Consider the following 5,696-nt stretch of genomic DNA (forward strand, 5'->3'; position numbering starts at 1 on the left):
TGGGGGAAGTGGGGGGTGGATGGGGGATAGGGGGGAGATATAAATACTTACTACTCACAACTATAGCATCCAGAGCCTTCGCTAGTGTGCTTCCTATTTAACAATTCAGCTAGTGATATCATTAACTATTAAAAACTAAATATTTAATAACAGAAAGCAAAGTGAAAATTGTTATATAATAATTCTACCCATAAACTTGGGTCACTCTCTCCCACAACTGCAATGTCCAAAGGGAAAAATAAGCACAAATTTATATAGCAAAGAGACCCTGAAGTAGAACTCTGGACTGCAGACCTTGATGCCCTTTAACATCTTTAAGTTTATACCATTTGTCATGCTGGGTGGAACACTCCTCTTCTTGGCCTCTCCTGCTGAATAAAATCATTTCTCTGATAATGATGTTAAGCTCTTTTAGTTAACAAAAACTTTAAACCTGAGATCTGAAGAATTTCCCAGTTCTAGTCCCTTGACTTAACACTGAGGCAGCATTACACTTTTTAGTGAAAAACAGTTCTTTCAGGCCTGTTCTTGGGACTGTGAGGGATGTCTCCCTCTTCTACCATAGACAGCAGCCAGGAGTAATGAAAGCAAGCCTCTGAAGGATATCCCTCCCAAGCTGTAGATGGCACTAGAGGGTAAGGAGCCTTTCTCCAGCTAGATCCTTCAAAAGCAAAGGATTCTATTTTCTCCATTCAGCTATCAGATCTTTTTCTCAATCAGATCAGCATCCTGCATCAACTGCATAGCCTTTCTTTAGTCAGCTGGTCTTAGGTTCTACACATATCTTCGTCCTGCTCTGCTTCCATCAATTTCTGTCACCTTCTCTTTGCTTTAATGCTGTGTCTTCCTATAGTGTCTTCTGATTCTCCAGTTCTAAATGCAGCTTCTCCACCCATTTCTCCACCCTTTTCCAGCTCATTTCCCACCTGGCTGCTCTTCCAGACTTATGTCCAGAACTCCTCATTTTGCAAGATGAAATCAACTCTGAGACTCAAACCTCCTCAGCATCCCTTGCCCTTGGGGTCCCTCCCTCCCTCTATTTGGAAAGGGGTGGACATCTGGTAGTTCCTCCCAGATCTTCTACCATTTAAGGAGGGTACCCAAGGCATTCACCTCACCCGGCTGCTCTCCTGGACTTCATGATCTCCAGAAACTCATTTCGTGATCTCCAGAAATTCATCATCCTGCAAGATGAAACCAACTTTGAAACTCACATGTCCTCAGCATCCCCTGTGCCAGGGTTCCTTCCCTCCCTCTAGTTGGAGAGGCTGGAGGGTGGACAATGGAAGAACTCCGTCCAGATCCTCCACCATTTAAGGAGAGCACCTAGAGCATTCACCTCATCATTTTCCATGCAGCTGCTCTCCTGAACTTCATGATCTCTAGAAACTCAGCATTCTGCAAGATGAAATCAACAAATAACTCACATCTCCTTAGAAGATTGCCCACTGGTCTTCCCTTGTTCCCTCCCCTTCCTTTTCAGCTTCTTTTTAGGTGATGTCTTTCCCCCATAAGATTGAATTTCCTGAAAGTAATGACTATATACCTTTCTTTGTATCCCAAGATACTTAGCACAGTGTTTGGCATATAGTAGGCACTTAATAAATGTTTACTGACCAATTATAGGCTCTTCTATCTGAATGAGAAAATCCTTATATTATATTCAATTCTACCATGAATTGAGAAATTCAAATTTACATTTCTATCAAATACAATAAAATAGTTGATATGCAACTGTCCATAGTTTTGAAAGTTCTTTAGTTCAGTGTCCTAGTAATAAAACTTCCAAGTTCTAAAAGCAGTTATAATTATTGTATCAAATTAAATGCTGGGAAATTGCAGTCTAGTCATTATTACCACTAACTAATATTTTTGTTTCTGAGAGGTTACTTTTCTCTTAGGCCCTCTCAAAACATGCCCTGCTCCCATTTCTTCTCAACCTGATTATTTTTATCTGTGCTTCCCAAATGCCCCTTCCCTGCACCTTTTAGTAAATAAAATGTTCGCATGGGGGATACTACCTTACATCAAGATCCTCATATATTGATACCTATTCTCTCCTATAGAACCCTAACAGTACTCACATGTCAAGAAGACAGTTTCAAGACATTTCAAGTGGACTAAGATCCTTCATTTGAGGTGTTTAAAACTTTTCTTTTTATAGTCTGCATATTTATCATAAATGTAGGATAAAAAGCACTCCATATTCCATATTATAGAGCTAGTTTTATAAAACTGCTGTGCCGGAAACAACTTATCACTAATCCTCTTAGCTAGGAGGGTCCTTGCATGACAGTCTATTCCCAGTCTATATTCAAAACTTTCCAGTTTAGTGAGATCTGCTAAAGCTAGCACTAGATTAGTATAATTTTCAAGAATCCAGGGGCACTTCTATGCCATAATGAGGGGCTGTCTTTTTAGAGGCTGCTTTCTAGATATAGTAATACCTCAGACATTTGGCATTTTTGCCTATCAAAAATACAAATAAAGAAAAACAAAAAAAGCAAAGAACAATGTAAGCAGTGAAATGAGATATCATAAAGATGTACTTTACTCAAAGGATATGTACTTTACCTATGTGTTCCTACTCTTATGTTAAATACTTAAAATTTAATAGTGACCTCAATGCCTACAACAGTAAACTCCCATGTCTGTTAATCACTCCCTCCACTCTGCCTGGCTCACATGACCACTTCCTTCAAAAGCACAGTTCTAGCACCACTAGAGCCACTTCTTACAGGGCCTTTCTTGATCATGTTAGCTCTCCTTCCTTCCTCAACTTATTTTGTAGAGCTTTGTGCATACTTTCTACTTACAATTGCCAACTCCTAATAGAATGTAAAGAAGGGCAGGGATTTTGTTTTTGTTTTTGAATGGCCAACATTTATAGGAGAATAAAAGCATTTTAAAAGTGTGTGTGTGTGTCCATCTGTGTCCCTGTCCAGTGCCTAGCATACAGCAGGCACTTGATGCTTGTTCAACTAAATTTTGAACAGATTAGAAATGGAAGTACACTGTTAGCAGGGAAATGTATCAGCTGGCAAGTATAACAGCAACCAAAATGGTTTAGATCTTTTGACCCAGTGCCATATTTAAACAATATTATTGATAAGAGGGTAAAAAGGGTCTATCCATAAACAAATATTTCTACCATCACTATTCACAATAGTAAGATAATGGAACCAAGTATCCAACAATTGGGGAATGATCACAAATATATGAACACAATGTAACATTATCTTACCCTTATGGCATACATGAATACAAACAAATACGGGAAAACATTTAAAGTGATACAATGAGGAAAACTAACCAAAAGAGACACCACTGACTATAATTACATAAATCAATAACAACAAAATACTGATAAATATACAGGGGGGAAAAACATTCAGAAGGGGACATTGAAACAAGAAAATAACACTACTATTTTGTTAAAGTCACCCAGTGGAATTGTGGGGGTGGGGGTGGCGGGGTTGGAGGAGAGGAAAAAAACACGAAACATGTAACTATGAGAAAATATTCAAAATTAAAATTAAAAAAATTTTTAAAAAGCAAAAACACATTTTAAAAAGGACAATATAAGCAAAAGTTTCTAGTTTTGTGCATAATCATTTGCAATATTCTTTTGTTATTTGTATTTTTAAATATGTGTTTGTCAATGAATGTTAAGAACAAAATTTCTTAAAGCAAGGAAACAGGAAAAATTATAAAGGAATTGGGAGTCTGGTAACTGATATTATTATAATGACCAGATAGTTCAGAGATAAAGAAAATTACATATCGATTTCTAATGAAAGATATTAGATTTAAGACCAACATCTTTTATCATATACCACAATAAGCTCCAAATGAATGCATGACCTAAGTATTTAAAAGTCATATTATTTTTTAAGACATCTTTCCCAACTATGGCTAAAGGAGAACAATCAAAGGATAGAAAATAAAATAAAGGTTAGGTTACATAAAATTGAAAAACATTTGCACAAGCAAAATTTAGAAAAGAAGCAGTTAGGAAAAAATTATTTGCAGCAAATATCTCTGATAAAGGATTGATCAAAATATAAAGGGAGCTAACAGAGAGGTATGTAAGACCAAGATCTATTTTCCTATATATAAGTAGTCAAAGGAAGTGAGTAGAAAGTTTTCAAAAGGGGGCAGGCTAGGTGGCTCAATGGATTGAAAGCCAGGCCTAGAGATGGGAGGTTCTGAGTTCATGTGACCAGAAACTTCCTAGCTGTGTTGGACTAATCACTTAACCTCCACTGCCTAGCCCTTACTGCTCTTCTGCCTTGAAACCAATACACATCATTGGTTCTAAAATGGTATGGGTTTTTAAAAAAATTCTCCCTAAAAGAAATGCAATTACTATATTTTTAAAAAGGGGGAAAAGATGGATAGCCCAATGAATACAGCACTGGGTCTTAAGCCCTATCTCTTGTTGTAAGGATCACAAATGAAAAAAATTTTGTTAAGTACTTCATACAAAGTAGTACATAATAGGCACTATTCAATAAATGTTTATTCCCAAAGTATTTGTTATCTCTAAAACATTTCAAATCACTACTAAGAGGAATGCAAATTAGCAACTGATGTCCCACATCATATCCATCAGATTGGCAAAGATGACAAAAGAGGACAATGACCATTGTTGGAAGAACTATGGGAAAGCAGGCACATTAATTCTGAAAAAAAAATTTCAAACTATACCCTTCCTAAGTCACTTAACTGCTTACTCATACCTCAAGAAGGTCAAGACAGAAAGAAAGGGCTCATATGTAGAAATATATTTATAGCAGTGCTTTTGGTTATAGCAAAGAACTAGTAACAAAACAAAACAAAGTGGTGTCTATCATTGGGAGAAAGACTAACAAATTGTGATACAAAAATGCAATGTACTATTATAATGCTGGAAGACTTGCATGGACTCATGAAGTGTAAAATGAGCAGGACCCGAAAAATTTCTAAGACAACCATAATACTGTCAGGGAAAACAAAGATTTCAGAAGTACCACCAACAGTTTTGACTAATCATGACTTGAAAAAACTGATGACAAAGCAAAACTCTCATGTTTTGGTAGAGAGGTACAGGTGGAGACATTCATTTTCAGACATGTTGATTTGTTTTACTAACCCATATATGTTACAAGGGACAGTTTCTATTGGAAGTGGAAGAGAACGGCAGGGGCCAGTTACTGGGAAGTGGTAAGTGATACCAAAAAAGTAAAGAGCATCACTAAAACTTTAAAATAGAAATTTTACATAAGAAAAAAATTCAGAAGGGGATAGAATAATTTTGTTATTAACTTTGTTAAATTTAACTTGATAAAACAAACTATACATTACAGAAGTTCATGCTTTCAGATGAAATACTCTTTTCTTGTTCTTTTGTCTATTGAAACACTTGATAATTAAGTTCAAAACGAAAAAAGGATATTTTTTTTAAATGATGGCCTTCAGTCATTAAGGAAAAGGTTATCAAATAGAATTTAGCCTTTTCTTGATTAAATAATTGTACTCCAAATCATTTAAATAAGCAATAACTTTGGAATTTAAAGAAATTTTCAGCTATCCTGAACTCATATCTTGAAGGTTCTAATGGCTGAGGTTATTTTTCTTTTCATGGAACTACAATTAATTTTTAGCACCTGCTCCTCTGAAAAATAATCTCTCAAAACTATGCTTTCCTCATTCAT

At 36.0% G+C, this 5,696-nt stretch overlaps 1 protein-coding gene across 1 annotated transcript in view; it reads right to left on the minus strand.

Moving 5' to 3' along the window:
- Nucleotides 1-1,189, minus strand: part of KPNA3 (karyopherin subunit alpha 3) — a 73,644-nt gene extending 72,455 nt beyond the window's left edge. Inside the window, exon 1 of the mRNA XM_044668241.1 lies at nt 1,114-1,189. The gene's annotated coding sequence lies outside the window, so the exon portion shown is untranslated. The remainder of the gene's footprint in view (nt 1-1,113) is intronic.
- Between the last annotated feature and the right edge of the window lie 4,507 nt (nt 1,190-5,696).

This window comes from Gracilinanus agilis, chromosome 3 (assembly GCF_016433145.1).
Source record: "Gracilinanus agilis isolate LMUSP501 chromosome 3, AgileGrace, whole genome shotgun sequence".
NCBI lineage: Eukaryota > Metazoa > Chordata > Mammalia > Didelphimorphia > Didelphidae > Gracilinanus > Gracilinanus agilis.